At 40.1% G+C, this 22947-nt stretch overlaps 1 protein-coding gene and 1 non-coding gene across 2 annotated transcripts in view; one reads left to right on the forward strand and one right to left on the reverse strand.

The window, feature by feature from the left end:
- CTNND2 (catenin delta 2) overlaps positions 1-22947 on the reverse strand; it is an 80884-nt gene that overhangs the window by 52623 nt on the left and 5314 nt on the right. The gene's annotated exons all lie outside the window — the stretch shown is intronic.
- Positions 1898-2005, forward strand: LOC119466768. The gene has a single exon (XR_005195231.1). It is a non-coding gene; the product is annotated as a U6 spliceosomal RNA (small nuclear RNA).

Consider the following 22947-nt stretch of genomic DNA (forward strand, 5'->3'; position numbering starts at 1 on the left):
CGGGAGGCGGAGGTTGCGGTGAGCCGAGATCGTGCCATTGCACTCCAGCCTGGGTAACAAGAGCGAAACTCCGTCTCAAAAAAAAAAAAAAAATAACAGTAGTTCATGGAAGAGACAAATTAGACAGGACTGGAGTTGTTATGGAAGGCTTGATTCAGGAGGTGGACATTTAGGAGTTTTTTGTATGTTAAACGGGCAACAAGATCAACTTGATGCTTTACAAAGAGGATTCTGGTGCATTAAGAAGGAAGGTTTCAGAATAGTAAAACTGGAGGTGGAAGAAACATATAGTCTTTTTCTTGACAATAAAGTTCTCTTCCTCGAGACTTCTAGTGAAATTTTAAGCACTACAACTCAAGGTAGCGTGTTACTGTAACTGTTCCATATCCTGTATTTTCTTTTTAACCTAAGTTTCTAAACAGTTGAAAGAGCTGAAAAGCTATTCTTGCTACCCAGTAGGAGGAATCTTGACTCTTCTCCTCTACTGTTCAGTTAGGCATTTGGCTCTTTGAGGTCTGAGATTTCTTCAGAGGGTAAAAGAAGTTAATTCCCTTTTTTGTATCACAATGGCAACAGGAAACTGCAAAATGGGTGGGTTAAACTTTTATTTTTATAGCTTGACACCATCAAGGTGATCAAATTGTTTTCTTTTCTTTTTAGAGAGAGAAATGGATGAAGATGGGGTTGTTTTAGGACTGGGGAAGAATGTCCCTGTATATACAATGGCCGGAGACGTGGGGTTCTGTTAGGACTGGGGAAGAAAGAGGCTGGTTCACCACGTGGAGGTTGTTGGAGGTTCTGCACAGTCCCAGGAACATAAAGGGTACTTGGAGCCCAGCAGTGGCCCTGTGATGCATTAGGATTCTCTGTGGGAGCAGAGGAGAATAAAACAGCATAGGCTTCACCCTGTGCCTGAACCTGGCATGGGAGAGAGGAGGTGCCTGTCTTGGAATGACCTGCTTAGGCCCTCAAAAGGGGCAGACACCACTAGTAACCACTGCAGATAGATGACCACTCCACCTGACTACACCACCTTCTTTTTCTTTTCTTTTTTTTTTTTTTTTAAGACAGAGTCTCACTCTGTTGCCCAGACTGGAGTGCGGTAGCATGATCGCAGCTCACTGCAACCTCTGCCTCCAGGATTTAAGTGATTCTCCTGCCTCAGCCTCCCAAGTAGGTATGACTACAGGCATACATCACCACACCTGGCTAACTTTTGAATTTTAGTAGAGGTGGGGTTTCGCCATATTGGCTAGGCTGGTCTCAAACTCCTGCCACAAGTGATCTGCCCACCTTGGCCTCCCAAAGTGCTGAGATTACAGGCGTAAGCCACCACACATAGCTGACTCCACCTTCTTCTAGATTTAATTTGGTTCAAAAATAAGTAAAAGGTATGACACAGGCTGAAAATAATACAGTGAGTCATTCATTTGGCAGGAAGCTATAATATTTCAGGAACAAACAAGGACCAGTGACTACAGAAAGGAGATCATGGGAGGATCAAGAGCAGGAGAGCAGCCGTGATGGAAATTCTTAAGAAGCAACTGACAGGGCTTGAAGCCCTGGGAAATGTGGAGGTAATGGAGGGACATGATTCAGAGGTGTCACGCTGGAGTAACACAGAGAGTAGTAAAAACCAAATGAGTCTTAAAGCTTAATATTAATGAATAAGTTGGGCATTATTTTCCACACAAAGAAAAACATGCAAAATAAGTTATATTGCTTACATGAGAGGATCGCATACCAAAATCCCATCAGAGAGACAAGTAGGTCATCAGGTTCAAAGAATAACTAGATTTATGAAGGCAAAATGGATATCTTGCCTTGCTTCTATTTGAATAAATGTGCTACCAACGATCCACCATCACGGAATGACATGTGAAAAAGGGAAATCATGGTGCTCGCTTCGGCAGCACATATACTAAAACTGGAATGATACAGAGAAAGATTAGCATGGCCCCTGTGCAAAGGTAACCCGTAAATTTGTGACATGTTCCATATTTTATTTTTTAAAAGAGAAAAGCTTGTTGCCCAGATCAAAACGATACAAAACAAGACTCTACCACTGCCACTGCCACAAACAGTCACTCTTTCTTGCTAAAGTTCCCAACAGAAATGAATCCTTGGGCCATTAAATTACTTAGTCTCTACAACATCTCTGACTTTTGCAATACTGATAAGAGACAACCATCGGTGATAATATAATAGTGTGGAAAAAAGACTATTCTCATCATCGATGGACTAACTGCAACCTCGTAGCTCTTCTATCATTTCCACTGCATGTGTGTGCGCTTCCTTGAAATACCTGTATTTAATACTTGGTGAACCAGTTTTCTAAATCCATATTTCCTTGAAAAACTGCAAGTAAAAAATATTTTCTCTTTGCAATGCTTCATTCTGGAAGTCTTCTGTTAAGCATTGTTGGGTACGCTAAGGTAGCCCCATGGACTCACTCAGGAGATTTAACAAACCATGTTGCCCAAGAAAGGCACTCCTTACAGAATGCTTGTGTAGAAAGGAGCTGGTGGCGATTTCACGGTGAGGTCACAGCCTCGCTCTTGTTGACTGCTCCTGTGTTGTGTTTGTGACTTTCTATTTCTGTTTCTGAACTAAGCCTGTTTTGGTTTTTGATGTGCATATTACCACTTGGTTTTCCCATTGGTGGCAGGAAGGTTGAGTGGTGGTCTCATGGTCTAAACACCTGCATTCTCTAAGGAAGCAGCCGACTTGAGTCCCTTCCTACACTGATTATAGATCTCTTCTGATCGCTGATGCAGTCCTGTGTGGAGGCGGTCTTTGTTAGGCACCATTATAAACTTAAATGTCTCAAACTGATTAGAGAAAAAATATTTTTTTCAGAAGGTCAGCTGGACTATAGAGCAACGCTAGATGAGAAACATCATGACTCCTTTGTCTTTGAGGTCTCAGTAGTTCTATGACCTTCCTGCTTCCTGAGCTGCTAAAACTGACCTATGAGTTTTTGCCGTGGTGCTCTGAGTTTATTTTTTTCCAGAAAACTTTTTTATTGCAGTAAAATACATTAAAAATTACCATTTCCAGTATATAGTTTGTTGATATTATGTAGAATCTTATCATTCTACAATCATACATCTCCAGAACTCTTTTCACCTTGCAAAATTGAAACTTTAAAAACATTTAAACAACTCCCCTACCCCTCCCTTCGCTCCCCGGAAAGCCCCATTCTACTTTCTGTCTCTACGAATTTGACAACCCTAGGTACCTCATGTAAATGGCATCATAAAAGATTTGTTTTTGTGACTGAATTATTTCACTTAGCATAATGTCCTCAAGGTTCATCCATGTCATAATATATGTCAGAATGTACATTCTACTTTTTCCAGTCTCACCCTGTGATCCAGGGTGGAGTGCAGTGGTTCAATTTCAGCTGACTGTAATCTCGGCCTCCTGGATTCAGGCAATTTTCGTGCCTCAACCTCCTGAGTAGCTGAGATTACAGGTATGTGCTACCATACCCAGCTAATTTTTTGTATTTTTAGTAGAGACAGGGTTTCACTATATTCACCAGCCTTGTCTTGAACTGGCCTCAAGTGATCTGTCCACGTCGGCCTCCCAAAGTGCTGGCATTACAGGTGTGAGCCACTGCACCTGGCCAGAACTATCTTTTCAAGACTGAATAATTTTCCATTGTGTATATACTATATTTTGCTATTCTTCTGTTGATGAAATACTGGGTTGATACTTCACTTTCACTATTGTGAATAATGGTGTGAACAGGGATGTACAAATATCCTTTTACTTTCAATCTGTTTCTGTCTTTGAATCTGAAGTAAGTTTTCTGTAGGCAACATATAATTGGATCGTATTTTTTTAATGCCCTCTGTCTTTGATTGGAGAGTTTATCCATGTATATTTAAAGTAATTACTAATAAAGAGGATCTTGTTTCTAGCATTTTACTTTGTTTTCCATTTGCCTTATGGCTTATTTTTGCCCCTGATTTCCTACATTGCTATCTCCTTTGTGTTGATTTTTTTGTAGTGAAATGTTTTAATTTCATTCTCATTTTCTTATGTGTACATAGTTTAATGATTTTCTTTGTGGTTACCACAGGGATTACATTTAACACTATGCCATTATAATTTTGAATTTATACCAGGTTAACTTCAATAATATACAAACACTTTGTTCATTTACAGTTTCATCCCACACTTTTTGGTTATTGATGTCACAAAATTACATCTTTGAACGTTGTGTGTACAAAATCATAAATAATTGGTTTTTAAAAAATGAATTAGTCTCTTAAATTATGTAAACAACAAAATGTGGAGTTAGAAGACAAAGTTACAATAATGTTAGCTTGTAGGTTAGTAATTGTTTTTTCTTAAATGTACTGAATCATGCAGAAAACAAAGTAGCATTATAAACCATTGTTAAAACAATATGAGCTTTATAATTGCCTGTGTATTTATCTTTACTAAGATATTTATTTCTTCTTATACCTTTGAATTACTGCTTAGGGTTCTTTCATTTCAACATGGAGGACTCCCTTTAGGATTTCTTACAGAGCAGGTCTACTGGTAATGAACTCTCTTAGTTTCTGTTTATCTGGGAATGTCTTAATTTTTCCCTCACTTTTGCTGGACATAGAATGCCGGGCTGACAGTTTTTTTTTTTTTTCCTTTCAGCACCATAACTATATCAACCTACTGCCTTCTGGCCTTCAAAATTTTGATTAAAAAATCAGCTGATAATCCTACTTTGGATTGCTTGTGTGTGATGAATAACTTCTCTAGATTTTCAAGATTCTTTATCTTTGGCTTTCAGCAATTTGATTGTAATGTTTTTCAGTCTGGGTATCTTTGAGCTTATCCTATTTGAATCTCACTGAATTCTTGAGTGTTTATATTTATGCCTTTCATTAAATTTGGTAAGTTTTTAGCCATTACTTCCTCTAATAATCTCTCTGCCCCTTTCTCACGTTTTTCCTCCTGAGTCTTTCATAGTGTGTATGTTTATCCTCTTGATGATGTCCACAGAACCCTTAAGCTCTGCTCCTATTCTTCTATCTTTTCTCTTTCTGTTCTCCAAAGTCAATAATTTCAATTGTTGTATCTTCAAGTTTGCTGATTCTTTCTTCTGCCTGCTCAAATCTGCTTTTGCATTTCTTTAGTGAAATTTTCATTTCAATTACTGTACTTTTCAGCTCTAAATTTTTTAGGTTTTCTATGTCTTTATTGTCTCCATTTTGTTCACACATCATGTTCTTGACTTTTTCCATATCTTCCTTTAATTCTTTTAACATCTTTAAAACAGTTTCTTTGAAGTCTTTGTCTAGTAGGTCTGCCTTTGTGCCATTTTCCAGCTATGGTTTATGTTTTTGGGTTTCCCTCTGCTTTGAACTGGTCATACTTCCCTGTTTCATTGTACGCCTTGTGGTTTTTGTTGTTGAAACTGAAAATTTGAATGTAATAATGGGTTATCTGGAAACCAGACTCTTCTTCTTTTCCAGGGTTTGTTATTTTTTTGTTTTTATTTTGCTTTGACTGTTTTAGGCTATCTCTGTGCGAAGAATTAGCCTTAAGATCTTCACTGATGTTTTCTGAGGATAAGCGTTTCCCTGGGCATGTGCAATGGTTCTCTTATTTTCTCTTGTATATGCAGTTGCTTTTGAATATGCTAGTCTTTAATGACTGGCTCCCAAAAAGGGAAAGGAAAAAAAATAAAATGGATGAGGAGGGTGAGGGTGTCAGCTCTTTAAATTCTCTGAAAATAACTTCAGCCAAAGATAGAGGGGCTTGCAATCATGGTATGTGTGTGTGCAACAATGGCTGCTTGCCTCTGTGTTTGTATCTGTAGTCAGAAGCAGCAATCAGCAGAAAGAACAGATCCCCAATATTTAGAGGACAGGGTCTTTTGTGCCAACCCTGGCTTCTGACAGCTCTAAGTAAGCTGCTCTAGGAACATATGCACAGCTACCTGTCACAGGGCTGAGGGGTGGGGGATGGGTAGCTACTGCTGAGCTAAGCTGAGATTGACCAAATAAACTGTACTTTACTGTCCAAGCCTTCTGGAGTCTTCTTCAAAAGACTCCAGAGTTTCAAATTAGTTATGCCACTGTGATGGTTAATATTAGGTGTCAGTTTGATTGGATTAAAGGATGCCTAAGCAGCTGGTAAAGTGCTGTTTCTGGGTGTGTCTGTGAGGGTGTTGCTGGAGGAGATTAATGTTTGAATCAGTGGACTGGGAGAGGCAGACCCACCCTCAATGTGGGTGGACACCATCCAACTGGCTGCCAGCATGGCTAGAACAAAAGCAGATGGAAAAAGGTATGATAAGATGCCTTGCTGAGTCTTCTGGCTTTCATCTTTCTCCCATGCTGGATGCTTCCTGCCCTTGAACATCAGAGGCCAGGTTCTTTGGCTTCTAGACTCTTGGACTTAAACCAGTGGTTTGTCAGGGGCTCTTCGGCCTTCAGCCATAGACTGTAGGCTACAATGTTGTTTCCCCCATTTTTGAGGCTTTTGGAGTCAGACTGAACCACTAATCGTTTATGTCTTCATCAGCTTGCAGATGGCCTATCATCGGGCTTCACCTTGTGATCATGTAAGTCAATTCTCCTTAATAAATTCCTTTCACATATACATATATCCTATTAATTCTGTCCCTCTGGATAACCCTGGCTGATAGAGTCTGCCAATGTGATTGTGTCTAGGTGGGGAGGTAGATTCCTGGTGCTTCCCACTTCTCTATCAGCCTAGAATCCTGTCCCCTCTCTGAATTTACTTTTCATCAATGATTGATGATATAAAGGTGAGGAGCTGATTTCTGTGTGATTGGATCTCTGTAGGTTAGTGTGAAAAGAGTTTTTTCCCTTTTGAATATAAAGGGTTGTTTGATGTTTACAATGCTGGAACGTTTTGTCTCTCCTTTCTCTTTTGGGAAATAGTTGGAGCTTAATTTATAGACATCTGTCATTTGTACACTATAAATATGTCTAATTTAAACACAGTCTATCATCAGGGGCAATATATGCAAAAAATCGATATTTTAAAACTGGCTAATGTGGCTTACAGACCAAATTGGTGAAGCATTCAAAATGGTATTGCTTAGTTATTGAAAATGTTTGCATGCTTGCCAATATGGGAAAGGTCTCTTCTGGATTGTCCGGAGGTCTCTGACCTCTGGAAACATCTGGAAGGTTCTGAGTGTATACCTATTTTTACCCTAAAACAAAATACATGGAATACTACTTAGCAATCAAAAGAAACACTATATGCTACAACCTGAAAAGATTTGAATGGTATTATGCTAAGTGAAAAAAGCCAATCTCAAAAGGTTCTATATTGTAAGATACCACTTATATAACATTCTTTAAATAACAAAATTATACAGATAGAGAACAAATTAATGGTTGCTAGGAGTTTGGGATAGTTGGGAAGAGTGTGACTATGACAAGATGGTACAACAAATATTGTTGGGTTGAGGGAATAATTCTGTATCTTGAGAGCCTTGATGGTTATACAAATCCAGACATGTGATGACACTGTACCTACATGCTGTAATGTTACTTTCCTGATTTAAATATTGTGTTATAGTTATATAAGATATAGCCATTGCTGGGAACTAGGTGAGGGATACACATGACCTCTCCTTGCTATCTTTGCAATTTCCCATGAATCTATAATATTTTTAAGTTAAAAATTAGAAAAGTCACACAGAAATGTAGAAATATGCCAATAAACATGCGTTGACAAAAAGGTGCCAATAAATCTTAAAATGAATCTCCTGGTTAAACCCACAATGGACTTGACAAGAATTACAAAAAAATAGCACATATTATATAAGAAGAAATCCAGCTACAAACTCCTGAATCTTCCAGCTTGCCCAAGAGTTTGATGGGGATTCTTCTGTTGTGTGTGTATAACACTTTCTGTGTCTAGAAATTGGTGTAACTTTTCAATTCTCTGGATGAGACTGACAAATGGAGCTCCTGATTTGACTGACTTATGGAAACAAGTAAGTCCTCGTATATGTAATTACACAAGAAAACTAAAAAATTGCCAATGAAAATACTCTCAAAATGCTTTAATTTGCTGGTCCTTTAAGAAAAAAATCTTTCACAAAAGCTTATTTCAAAGAAAAACACAAAGAAATTTCACAATGAATTAAATTAACAGCCTTGGTAGCTAGGATAAAAAATTTGAGGCAAAGGAATAAAAGTTGATACCAAGTTAGCAAAGACAAGGGAAAAAAATAGCACTAAGACACTTCAGGACCTTTAAGGACATTTGAAGAGGTTTCAATATTTGGTATCTAAGGTAAAAAGAGTTGACGCGATATTTTTAGCTAAAGCAAATCTTTGCAAAATTAGACTGGTTTGATAATATTAGGGGCAAAACAGAGCTGTGTCTTTCCCGATATTATCATGTCATAAATCTTTCGTTAGTGTGATCTGTTTTATAAAAGAATAGGTTTATTTCCTCAATTTTTAATAATATGAATTTTTAAGATTTCCAGTTCTAGGTTTATTAGACAGATAGGCTAACATTATTATTTAAAAACGTAAACAGGTTAACAAGTGTTCAGCTAGACTGAATTTTAATAACTGCTGTTTCATGAAGGAGTTGCTCTTCTTCACCTTAGAGAATTCTACAGAAATCTGTTACTGAGTTACTCCATTAAACTCCTCTGAGTAAAATTTTTAAATGTCCTCATTTTGGAAAAACACTGTCCACGAAACTCATAGGCACATACACATATACACTTCAAATATCTGCAAATGTACAAATGTCTTGGACTTGTTCATGTTGCTACTTCATGAAATACAAAAACAATATATCAGACTGTTGGAGGAAGTACATTGTGAGTCTGTGAGTCACAGGCAGCTTTCTGGAATCTCAGCTGATCTCAAGTACACACAGGCAACCGTCTCCTAGCCTTCTCTACGTCTGTGAGGCAATAACTCAGTTACATTGTTTCAAAGCTATAACTAATATGAGTAGTTGATGCTGTTAGTTTTCTAATGCTGCTGTAATAAATCACCACATGTTTAGTGCTTCAAACCAGATACATTTATTATGTTACAGTTCTGCAGGTTAGAAGTACAACACTGGTATTACTAGGCTACAATTAGGGTGTGGGCAGGGCAGCATTCTGGGAGCTTTAGGAGAGAATAGTTTTGTTGCTTTTTCCAGTTCCTAGAGTCCACCTGCCTTCCTTGGCACGCAGCCTTCTGTTTCTACCTTTAAAACTGGCAACAACGTGGGCTGAGTCTTTCTTATGTCACATCACTCTGACCCTCTCATTTGCTTCCAACAGCTACCTTTTCCACTCTTAAGGACCTCTGTTATTACATTGGGTCCACTGGGATAATCCAAGGTCTTCTTCCTATCTCAAGGTTAGCTGATTATCAACCTTAATTCCTCTCGGCCATGTAAGGTGGGATAGTCACAGGTCTGGGGGGATAGGCTGTGGACATCTTTGGGAGGACCGTTATTCTGCCTGCTACACTATAATAGGTACAATCATTGTAAAATAATATGAATGTGTCTGTAAGATAATGGAATGCATTTTTGTTTATCAAGGAAGAAAGTGTGTCTAAGGTAAAAACGTCTGGCTGTGTGTTAATACATAAAATAAAGTAAGACATATTCGAGCATGTGCAATAAGTTATGGCAAGTTTGAGAAGGAGTGAACCTTATTTGCTTTGGTTTATAATGCCTGGAAATAATGAATTGGAAAAGAAATGAAAGATGTGACAGTTTTATAAAGCTTGAGTAATTTTGATGAGTTTACTTACAAGATAGAGAAAAGGCTTGTGAAGTCTCTATTGCAAATGTTGCACAACTAGGGTACAAATATGCGGTTAGAATTGGGTTTTCTCTCTGGGTATATTGAGTATATACTCTGTTTTCTGTAAGAAATTGTGAAGAATAGTGTATGCTCAAAGAGCAAAAGCGTCTTTTATCACGAAAATCCTCCTACTTGATATCCTGTTAATTGTTTTGTGCTTTTGTTAATCTCTTAAATCACTTTTAGCAAAATTTCCTCACTTGTGGAAATGCTAGAGTTTAATCTTCTAAATTCATATTTAGTAAAAGATCCTTGCTTATGAAAATGCTAGAGTTCCTAATAACTTCTTTAACTGCTTTACTGTAAATAGTATCACCGAGCCAAGCTGAAGTTATGTCTTGTCTTTAGCCACTTCAGATTTACCCTCAGATCTTGCATCCTCAGATAACACTTTTTGAAATTGCCTTCCACAAATCTGAACCCCATAGTCAAACTAATACAACTTTTGTTTGTGTTTGTTTGTTTGTTTGTTTGAGATGGAGTCTCACTCTGTAACCCAGGCTGGAGTCCAATGGAGTGATCTCGGCTCACTGCAACTTCTACCTCCTGGGTTCAAGCAATTCTCCTGCCTCATCCTCCCAAGTAGCTGGGATTACAGGTGTCCGCCACCACGCCTGGCTAGTTTTTTGTATTTTTAGTAGAGACAGGGTTACACCATGTTTGCTAGGCTGGTCTTGAACTCCTGACCTCAGGTGATCCACCCACCTCGGCCTCCCAAAGTGCTCAAATTATGGGCGTGAGCTGCTGCACCTGGCCTCAAAGGAATACAACTTTTAGAAGTATCTTTTTTACATTTAAAGCATCTTTGGGGTTTCTCAGAAAGCTTCTGGTGACACCAAAGATTTTTCTTCTTCACCTTATGAGAAAAGGGATGCTTTCTATGTTCAGCATTCTGCCGATTTTTATTTGGTTTGATACTATGGTGAGAGCTGTCCTGTTAATCAAGAATCCAATACAAAAAGACCTGCCAAAAGAAAAAGTGAAAAGCTCAACCACCACTTAATTATGATGAGCGAAATGTGATCATTGTGATTATGCTTTGGCAGTGATGCCCTTTTTGTTGTGGAGAGAGGCACACTCTCTTTCATGTTAAAGAATGGCACAATAATGGTGAATAATTTTTTAAAAGAAAGATCCCATTTCTACATTTAAAAGAGCCTTTTCAGTTGGTGGTCGTCCTAACACACATTGGATGGAATGAATTAAAAGGCCGTGGACATTGTTCTGTGGCCTCACTGCACCACTCTCATGGCAGTCACTAATTCTTCATGAAACTAAACTGGCTTCCATTTTGATATTAGTGGTTACAATGAGTAAATAACCAGACCCATTCAGCCTTAGCACCAACAGGTGGTTTCTGATTTTTTGTCACACTATCCTAAAGACCCCTGCCAAGGCCATGGATCAGTAACGATGTCTGCTGGAAGAACACCACAATAGCTTGATTAAAGGACTCTAACAAGTACATTTCACACTTGATAGAGTAGAAAATTGGATGTTGGTTACACGCATCCCTCCATCAGCTATACCACCATCACAAATGAAGACTACGGAGGGACTGAGTCAGGAGTTCCAGAACTTGTTTATGGAGGAAGCAGACAGCTTTGAGAAACTGGAGTGCTTAGTAATCAACAAAACAAGGATTAACTACCTAGACAAAATGACACAAATTTCGTTGTGGTTACTGTTCTGATTTGGATCAGGCATGTTATAGAAGTTTTCTTTCTATTTCCTCTGTCTCCAGTGCTTGATCTATAATAAGTTATGGTTATAAAGGCTAGAATAAAGCATTCCTTAAATGGAATCTTCTAACTAATCCTTCTAAATTCATTTTAAAAATCCTTAAACAATTTAAAAACAGATGATGATAATAAATTATCACGAAAAGCTAATATTTGTAATAGTCCTGCAGATACTATGACATATGTTGATTGTTCTGAGACCATACAATAACTAAAAGCAATAGTTACCTTATTATTTAACTACTATTATTACTAATCTGGGTGTTTTTCTTTAGCCATAGGCTTTCATATTTACCTAGAATCTGTCTTCCTTCTTACCAGAATGTAGCAGAGTAAATCAAATCTGTGATAATCACCATGTCAGAGGTGTTACATTTAAAGGTAAATATGATTTAATTAAACATGACAAGCTCATTTAAAACGAGTGCACTTCATACGTGGGGTTAATGCCTACAACATCCTCTCAGGACACTGGCTTGGTTCATGTTGTATGGGGCCCCCAAGCCCTGGGCCACAGACCAGTATTGGTCCATGGCCTGTTAGGAACCAGGCCACATGGCAGGAGGTGAGTGGCCGACGAGTGAGCATACAGCCTGAGCTTCACATCCTGCCAGATCAGTGGTGGCATCAGACTCTCATAGGAGTGTGGACCCTATTGTGAACAGAGGTATCTAGGTTGCACTCTCCTTATGACAATCAAACTAATGCCCAATGATCTGAGGTGGAACACTTTCATCCTAAAACCATCTTCCCCACTGACCTCAGTACATGGAAAAATTGTCTTCCATCAAACTGGTCCCTGGAACCAAAAAGGCTGGGGACAGTTGGCTTAGGGAATCCCAGCTCTGCAGGTAGTATGGCCAGGAGCGCTGAAAATTTGAAGCGCAGAGAGATGGAATACTTTTTGAGACATAGGTAATGGATGTGAAACCTGGAAAAAGTGAACTTTGAATCTGAAAGTTCTGGATTGCTTATTTCAGTCATCCAGAATCAAATATTTCTGCCACAAATATAAAAGTGACCATAAAGCAAAAGTTAACTCTCAAGACTTGATATCATAGAGCTCTCATTTTTATAATCATGCAAAGAGGTGTTTGTGAATGAATCAACACTGCCTGCTATATCTATGTCTATCCAATAAGACAACATATCAAATTAATGATCACAAATAAGAAAACTGCTAAACAAACACCTGTGGATAAATTTGTATTTTAGGGGCGGAATGTCAGCATTAGGATGAACTGTGAAGGCATGCCCGAACACAGCTCCGCCCCTGTCATGGCAGCAGGCACATCATGCACTTTACTCAGTCCCCATTCAGGGAAATAGAACAAAGCCAAGCTCAGGGAAACAAACCCAAAGCGAACAAGCAAGCAAACAAACAAACAAAACACACAATCGCCCTTCTACTGTAGTCCCAAATAATGAATCTTTGACCCATTTCCTAACAGTCGTAGACTCCCCAGATAGCATCATCTCCGACACTGGCAATACCAATATGTGACAAGGTGATTACCTTGTGAGAAAACTGCTGTTTGCCCAGCATGACCTGACTTAATGCAATCTCATAAACCAGAGTAATTTTGTACTTCTTAAGTTTCAAATGGAGAGGGCCGGTCTTAATTCTGGCTCCCCTGCAACAATGCATGAGAAAGCCCCTTTCTCATCTGGATGCTTTTTCTTTCTGTCTTCCTTTCACACAGTGGAAAATGCCTGTGGCAACACCAACCTTCTGGATGGATCATACCAGTCCCCTTTTCCCAGAAAGGGACCCGTTCATCTCCACAACTGCCCACTTGCTCCTGCCAGATTCAAATAAATATTTCATGAGATGGCGTGATTTAAAAACAAAAAAAAGAATCTTCTTTTATAATCTGCCTGTTTTAATTGATCAGAGAATTATTCAAATAGAAAAAGAGAGAGAGAGAAGGAATAGTAAGATGGGACCAGCTTGAGCCAGGGGATCAAATAGTTTCTATGGGCAAGGATAAGACAAATTCTAGAAGGCATACTAAAGTTCCTTATGCTTTTTTCTAATAACCACTATTTTTAAAAAAAACAAGTACAGGCTGGGCACAGTAGCTCACACCTATAATCTCAGCACTTTTGGAGGCCAAGGCTGGTGGATTACATGAGGTCAGGAGTTTGAAACCAGCTTGGCCAACATGGCGAAAACCCATCTACTAAAACTGCAAAAATTAGCCAGGCATGGTGGTGCGTGCCTATAATTCCAGCTACTTGGGAGGCTGAGGCAGGAGAATCACTTAGATCTAGAAGGCAGAGGTTGCAATGAGCCAAGATCACACCACTGCACTCCAGCCTGGGCAACAGGGCAAACTCCGTCTCAAAAAAACAAACAAAAAAACAAGTACAGATGTGTAACACATATAATATCCTATTTTGCATGCCCAAATTGGCAAGCAGTTGGTCTGAGAAAATGATTCAAAGAGTAACTCAATCCTCTGAAAAGAAGTAACATTGAATGACGCAGAATCTTATAAGTTTATGGCATATGGTATGCAGTTCTTTCTAGAGTTATTACACTCAAATAAACTACCTATTCCATCTGTTTGGAAGACAAAAGGAATCGTATGTTTCAGTACCTTGTCTCATCCAGGGGAATTCACTGAATTAGATTCTGAGAAATTCTCACACTGTTGAAGTGTGAAGAACTAAGAAAATGAGTAGAACTATGGGCAGGAAGGTGGCTGAGATATGCATATTTAACTAGTATAGAAAGATTCTAAAAACAAAAATGGCAGTTAATTAAATTCAGATTTGCTGAAGTTCCTTCTTGAACTAGAAATAAATTGATTTTTGAGAAATATTGAAAATGAGGCAAGCAACTAATATGATCCATTTTAACAGGACTTAAATAATTTGATTAACTATTAAGCACGGTAGCCATAAAAATAATTATCTCAAGTCATTGACTAATTTTAGCAGAAAGGAAGTAAAGATGAAAATTTAAACTTACTGATTCTAGCTTCAGGGGAGAAACCTAGGAAGGGTGTTTTATTTTTAGGTCAAGATTGCTATCTAACAAAGGCCCAAGAACTCTCCTGAGATGAAAATTTCAGAAGACAATTGTCTTTTTGAGACAGATGAGATCAGTGCTTCTCTAAAGAAAAGTTTGTTTTCATGAATAGAATCTGAAATTAGTCCTCCAATCTGAGTAATGCTAGAATAGCAGTAATTCATTGATTACTGCAATACCTTAATGATGAATTATAAAATCACATTCCCTCATTCTTGCTTTTCCAAATTGATTTACACCTCTTCCAAAATAAAAATCAGATCCAATTAAGGATAAGGAGAGAGGGAATCATCTATTGGTTTTTCTTACAGGCTCTTACTCATAGATTACATTATGTAGTGTTCTAACTTTTTCAAGAACATGCACATTCATTATTTTCATTTGTATCTTGCATTACCCTAGGGATATAAACATGGCAGGTATAATTTCCAATTTATCTAGAAGACAAATAGAAGTTAAAGGATATTGGAAAGGTTGCAGAGCTGTCTTCTAAGCTTTGGTGGCTATAAGTCTCTGGGGCAGAAGCTCTATTCTCCAGCCCAACCCTCTAAACTCCTTCCTCTGAGCTCTTTTCACAGGGATAGACTGCCTTTACCACCTGTGTGACACCTTCCCAATCATGCATTTATTCAGCCAGTCATTCCAAAAACATTCACTGAAGTTGCATCTGGTTTGCTGATGTATATAATGTATCCTTCTAACATATTAACTGAGTATAGGATGATAGCTAACAAACCTATGTCTACCGATAAAATATAAACTGAGGATAGGATGATAGCTAACAAACCTATGTCTACTGATAAAATATAAGCTGAGGATAGGATGATAGCTAATAAACCTGTCTACTGATAAATAAATAAACAAACTGCATGAGGCTTTTGACCACACAAGGTAAGAAGGTGCAATAGCACTTTGCGTGTTGAAAATTGCATTCACATTTATTCTGTTGCAGTTATTATTTACTTCTAAGCAGGTCTAGGGAATACTAGTTTTATAAGGTGCTGTGTTCCAAATAAGGTTTCACTGCAACATAAATGCGGGAAATGCTGTGCTTGATACTCATCTCAGAGACTTACAATGCATTAGCAAATTTACTTTGAATTAGTCAAGTAAAGGCTCCGAGCAGACCAACAAACACAATGAAGACAACTGTTTAACTTTGTTTAAGCACAAGTTTTGCCAAACTTATCAGAATAGAGATAGCTGTCTTGGGCATGGCATCCATTCCCTTCCCAGAGAAGTGGGGGTCTGAGGGCTCAGCCTGGGGCCCCTCTGCTACCGTTCTTCTTCCTTCTATTAAGTTTTCACGTCACCAAGTGCACACAGATCTTTACACCACAGAAGCTGTAATTTTACAACCTAAATTAATGTTGACGAAAACGAAAACTGAAAGAAAAACTCTTACTATGAAAAAGGGATGGTCAGAGAAGATGTACAGTGTCTGTTTTAAGTGTTGGCTGATGGGAGCAGCTCACCCCAATGCACTTGATTCCTAATGCATCTGTCTCGTTCTTAAGTTATACATGCACGCCTTGTTCACAGAGGACTTCCTAAACTAGAGAGATATATGGCATTAAAAAAGGACATATAATTATTTGTCTAAAATTTCATCTTCCTTATTAACCAATGAGATGTTTATGGATGAATTCCATGATGGTTCTCAAACAGAGGAAGTTCACTGTATGAAACTCCTTTAATTTAGTTGCCCAAGTCGGTTTTTGTCCTGGGACCCACTAGCCAAGGCAATGCTGGTTTCCACATGGCAATTCTACTTCTAATGTAAATTACGGAATTGAGCTTTGGATACCAAGAAGTCTTAGGTGGTTTTGGGTCACTGGTTTGCCAGGGTCTGATTTTGCTTATACAAAATCTGTACATCAAGGATTTTCTCCAGCTGAAATAGGCCCGAGAAGGTACAAGCCTGGTGTGGCTTGGGGTGGCTGGACCATCACCTGATATCTTCTTCTAACACATATAATGGGGCCCTGATTACATGCTAGGTGCCTGAACCTGTTCCAGATCTTATAAAAGCCTTGTCCCCCTTAGGTTTAGGAGGCAATCTCCTTTCCTAGACACAAGATACTTTAGAGGATTCTTAACAAAAAAAGTGATAATATCCTTTCTTAAAAAATACTTCCGATCACTTGTCTTCACTTTGAGATGGATCTTTAACAGTGTTGGCTTATAAAACGTTTGATATCTAGGTCAGAACTTATTTTTTGGTTTGTTAGTTTTTTTCAGGATGAAGAAATTGGGCCTGTGTTATAATTTTATAGTACACAGAATTTTTATTTCAAGAGAAATAACCCAAAGACATTTAAAATGTATTTTAGTAAAATTGGTTTGGGCTTTAGATATTTCTCCAAACGTCCTAGCGGGTGAAAACACTATTCCTGTGAATGGTAAGAATGTCTCAGGATATATAATATTGATTGTATCTTTGTTAATTAACCACAGTGGACATTTTTAATGAAGGTGTTATCATTATTAATAACCTACCCAGGATTATAGCACTTATAGGCTTATGTTGTATGTGTAAAATATACAGGATTTACATTTGATGAGTTTAAAACTTTGGTGGTTGTATTCGTGCTATACTAAAAAATATCAGTAACATATGTTGTAATCATATGAACTATTTACAAGTAGACAGGTAGAAAAAACCTAAGGTATGATGAAATGAATAAAAAGAGACTAAGTAGATATAAAAACAGAAGAAAAAATGAGCTTAGAAGACCAAAAATGGACCAAAGTTTATTTTCACTAATTTTACTCAATTAAAATGACTTATTATTATAACTGAGCTAAGCTGATGACCCACTTTTTACAAGCAATATTAACACTGTAACATTTCAGGAAAAGAAAAGAAGCTGCTGTCCTTTGGCGATTTCCTTATTGGGATGGGATTTCACTTGTAGCAAAGGAGAAAGATTTGATGAGTAAAAGAGATTGCATAGAAGATTAAAAAGGCAGGAAAATATTAGACACAGAGCTTCTGTACATCCACTGGCTCAAACCTCAGGAAAGTGTTCAGTGTTTGAGTTTTCTCCTGAAATTGCAATTTTTGGAAAACTTTAAGTATCTATTTGTCTCCCTCACTAGGGAGCCCCGGCAGGGGATAGAGACTGTCGTTCACACTTGGCTGAGAGTAACTGGCCCACAGGCACGGCTCTCCATCTTCCAGCAGGTTGTGAAGCCGGGTAGCAGCCTCTGCCCTGCAGGAATCTGACGCTCCTGGCTGTCTGCTCTCATTCTGCAATGACGTACCGTGACAGGAGGTCCCTTCCCTTGGTAAGAATGACTGCTTGGCAGTGTCACCTTCTGAAACGCAGACACCAAGTGTGCCCTGGACACTGCCCCACCACTCTGTCAAGCCCACTTGGCATGAGCTGACAGACAACAGTGAGGTGAGTGATCAACTGCAAGGACGGCGGGAGCCTCCACGTTGGTCGACAAGCAGCTTAATTATTATTGCAGTCACTATGGTCAAACCAACCAAACCATGCGAATCCACACATCCATCCAGCAAAAATAATTAGGGGTCTTCACATTACAGAAGGATACTTTCTATGTACGTTTCATAATCCAATATGAGCAGTCCCTCCTACCCTATTTCCAAAGTGAGTAGAAACTACAGTATGCTTGCCAAAAAAAAAAGGATGGGTTGTTGGTTTATTTGAAAGTCTGAAGATTCAGTGATGTTTGTTTGGTTTAAGATAATTCCATTAGTTACACAGAGCTTATGCAGCAACTGTTTTTCTTCCAATGTCACATTGCTAAGGTCAAGTTCAGGTAAGCATGTGACTGAATACAGATACAGGGGCAGAGTGGTGGACAGGGACAGGGATAGATGCTGGTGCTCAAAGGAAACTGTCACTTGAGACACAGTGCAGGATCAGCTCGTGGTTCTGCTATTCCTCATGTGACCCAGGCCAGAGCAGATAAAAATGTGGGGCTTTAGGGGTTACAGAGTAGTTCCCCCTTGGGCCACCAATGGGGCCCCTGAGGGCTCCTGAAAGTAACACTTCTTTCTTTTCCTTTGTGTTAGTTTCCTGTGACTGCTTCAATGGATTACTGTAAACAGGGTGGCTTACAAAATCAGAAATGTATCTCTCACAGTTCTGGAAGCCACAGAGGTATCTGAAATCAAGGTATCGGCAGACAGGGCCATGCTCCTAAGGCTTTAGGGGAGGCCTGGCATTTATTCTGGTGGCTCCTGGCATCTCAGTCCATTTGCATTGCTCTAAAAGAATACCCGAAACTTGGTAATTCATAAAGAAAGTAAATTGATTTGGATCACGATTCTGCAGGCTGTACAAAAACCATGGTGCCAGCATCTACTTTTGGTGAGGGCTTCAGAAAGCTGCTGCTCACAGCAGAAGGTGAAGAGGAGCCAGAGTGGGCAGAGATCATATGGTGAGAGAAGGATGTAAGAGTGGACGTGGGGGGAAGGTGCCAGGCTCTGTTTATAATGACAATCAGATCTTGCAATATTGAATAGAGTGATACCCACTCATTACTCACTCATTAAGGCACCAAGCCGTTCCTAAGGGATCTACCCCTGTGACCCACATAGCTCCCACCAGGCCCCACCTCCCACACTGCGGATAGCTTTCCAGCACGAGATTTGGAGGGGACAAACATCCAAACCAAATCAGGCTGCATCGCTCCCACCTCTGCTTCTGTCCTCACTGGCCTCCTCCTCTGCGTCTGTGTCATCTCCTCTTCTGTCTCTTACAAGGACACTTAGCTTTGGATTTACAGCCTACTTGGGTAATCGAGGATGATCTCATCTCAAGACCCTTAACTTAATTGTATCTGCAAAGACTCTTTTTCCAAATAAGGTCACACTCACATTCTGGGGACTTAGACTCGGACAGATTTTTTAGGGGGCCACCACCTCACCCACTATACTTTCCTTACCTCTTCTCCATCCTTGCTTTTCTTAAGCAATGTTTCCTTCCCTTCTCCATCCTCTCTTCTTTCCTTTCACTGCTCAGTGGGAGACTCAGGAGCTTCCTCCTTGCTGGTTTTAACCAGAAATACTAAGTGGCTGACCTCCTAGCTGTGCTGCAGGGCACAGTGGCTGCTGGCTCAGCAGCGGATGGGGCTACTTGGTGCGCGATGGGGTGGAAACGGGAATGCTGCTGGTTCTAGGCTGAATTGTTACCTTCTCTCCAAAATTCATATGTTGACATCCTAACCCCAGTCCCTCAGAATGTGGCCTTCTCTAGCAACAGAGTCATTGCAGGTATAATTAGTTAAGATGAGGTCATACTGGAGTGGGGTGAGCTCCTAATCCAATATGACAGGGGTGCTTACAGAAAGGGGAAATTTGGATCCAGGGATAGACGCACATCAGGAAAGCACCATGTGAAGATGCAGGCAGAGATAGAGGCGATGCTTCCACAAGCTATGGAACACCATCTATTGCTAGCAAACTACCAGAAGCCGAGGGCAGTGGCCTGGGACAGACTGTCCCTCACAGCCCTGCGAAGCAGTCCACTCTGTGACACCCTGATCTCAAACTTCCTGCCTCCAGCACATTTAACCCAGGCAGTTAGGGGCACTTTGTTACGGGACCCCTAGGAAAGCAACACTCTACTTGACACTGGGGTTTAGGTACATTTCAGAGCTGTTACCTTGATGAAGAGACCACAAAGAACAGTTCTATTTTCTTTTATTTGATGAATAATCATGTCTCATCAGTCATATGGAATCCCACGGAATTTGTCATTCCACTTTTAACAGTATCTGAACTCTCATTCAGTGATATCCCAGCTTGCTATTTAAGACCAAATAAGCAAAAGCAAATAAATAAATAAAAACGATGCTTCTGTTTATCACATTGGCTGCCATCATCACTGTCACTATCACTGGATTCTGTTTTGCCCAAATCTGTTAAAAAGAAAACAGGCTACGGGCTCCCTGGAGTTAACGAAGCACAGAGCCAGCAGCGACAAAATGGCAAGCTCAAGACCAATTTCTCTGGACAGTCCTTGACAACCACAGAAAGCCCATGTGTTTTCATGGGGCTGATCACCAACATTATTGGGAATGGAAAATAAAGTTTACAGTTCTGTCATCAGTGACTCTTCTCAGTAAAGCCTCCTCGTGAATTTCAGGAGGGTTAATGAGCTGGGTTTCATGAACGTGAGTGCCTCTGTGAAGGCCGTGCTTCTCTCAGCGAGATGACTGTGCACACAGGGTCTTTATCTTGGCAATAAAAGATTACCGGCTCGTGGCACTCTGGCTGCTTCAGAAAGCAGGAAAAGCTGCCAGCACATACTTCTGCCTGTCGAGGAGGATGATGTCACAGGAAACAGGACTGGACATTGGTTCTAAAGAAGCACACGGACTCAATCACATCATACGCAGTTCACCACCAACAGCAATGGCAAAAATGCCTTTTGTATTTTTTCCACATAAAAGGCATTGTTTTGGGGTCTGAGTTTAAAACAAAAACAATTATGTAGCCAGGGGTGTGCTGGCTAGGGGAGGGAGGGACAGAGGGACATGGTATGTGTATACTTAGGGGTATAAAGAGTATGACTCCCTGTCTACATACACACAGATGCACAGATGCATGCATACATATATGCCATGACTTTTGTTCGTTGTCAGGTCAATGAAAACATAGGAAGATTAATATATTTCATTGTTTGCTGCTGTGGTTTAGGTCAGGATCACCCTAATAAATATAAATCCCGTATTTTAATTCTAGCAGAATTAGGCTGGGAGCACAAAACTGTGTGTGCCATTTTTTCTGTTGACCATGTCATATTGCTAGCTCCCTCTTGCTTACCAGGTAAAACACCAGCTCTTGGGACTGGCCAACAGGACCCCTGCAGGCCTGGGGAGCTGCTGTTCTCCTAGCAGGTGGCCCTGCCTGTAATTTTGCAAATATGCTCTGGGACACAGGACTGTCAGGTTTAAGTCCTGTTGATCTTGCTTCCCGCACTGTTTGCTCCTTCTGGTTAACTTCACCTTCTCTGGGCTCAGTTCAGGGGTTTCAGGAGTTCCACCATTTAGGGAGGTTTTCCTAAATCCCTCCTCCCAAAGCTGCTTTGGCTGCCACCTTCACCATCCCCAAATCCTGGCATGCCTCTAGCATAGCACGAGGGTCCATTCACCTCAGTACTCTCCTTGAAGCAAGGGATGCAGGCTCTTCATCATGTGAGCTCCCAGAACCTGGAGCTGGCTTGGATCAGGGTCCGTGTTCCATAAACACTGCCCTGAACAATGTGTTATCCAATCTCTGCATCTACTTAGCCATGGATGAACAAAACAAGACCCCACCCAAACCAGACCACGGCAAACACAGTCAGGCATCCCGAGGTAGATTCTAAGCTGGAAGTGAAAGTTATTCCCTGAGTGAGGGTAGCTGCCTTCAGAGAGTTACATGATCTTGAATATTAGTCAATCCTACATTTAATGTTATATTGTTTTATTTCCCCATAAAAATTTTGCATGCATGTATTTTTTGGTAATGCATTTAGTTGCCTGGGAAACAGCAGGGTCTGTGCAGAGAGAAAAATGTTTCAGAGAGAGTTGGACACAGAACTGTTTCTGGAATATTCTCTAATGGTGCGATCCTCCACCCCATGGATGGAGGATCAACTTACACGGTTGAGCCATGGAACATCCCTGCCTCACACTGCCCCTGTGGTGAGCTGACAGGTAGAGACATCCATGGCGACTCAAGCACAGATTTGTAGAGGGTCACAGCAGTGCTATTTCCAGCAAGTGTCATTTGGATGGATTGGATTGCATACTAGACTTCAATGGATTTCCTAGTTGTGATTTTCACATAGATGTAGACATACTCTATGTCTACGGAAAAAGATTGGAAGGAATAGTTCTTTTGGAGAAAGAGAAAATTTGCCAGGTTTTCAGGGCTTGAGAGACATCTGTACAAGATCTGGAGCCAGGTTCCTCCAGCTTGGCACTGTTGATATTTTGGGCTGGATGATGCTATGTTGTGAGGCAGTCCCGTAGCCTGCAGGCTGGAGAGCAGCAGCTCTGGTCTCCCCTACCAGCTGCCAGTAGCACCCTCCCATCCACACCATTTGTGACAACAAAAAATGCTCTCTGATATTGCTAAATATCTCCTGGGGGACAAAACTGCCCCCTGTTGAGAGGAATTGCTCTAGAGATTCCCAGATAAGACGAAGTCATTGCTGGAAATGGGGAGGGTAAGTCACTTTCTGAAAGTCATGGGCTGGGCATTTCAAGGAGCTAAAGGGAGGATCCTTCTTGCTAAAGCCTCATGATAGCTATTCCATACTTCTCATGTTGCCTCAATAACCTCCTAAGCTCCTGGAACTTCATGACTC

Source organism: Cebus imitator, unplaced genomic scaffold, assembly GCF_001604975.1.
Source record: "Cebus imitator isolate Cc_AM_T3 unplaced genomic scaffold, Cebus_imitator-1.0 Scaffold226, whole genome shotgun sequence".
Taxonomy (NCBI): domain Eukaryota; kingdom Metazoa; phylum Chordata; class Mammalia; order Primates; family Cebidae; genus Cebus; species Cebus imitator.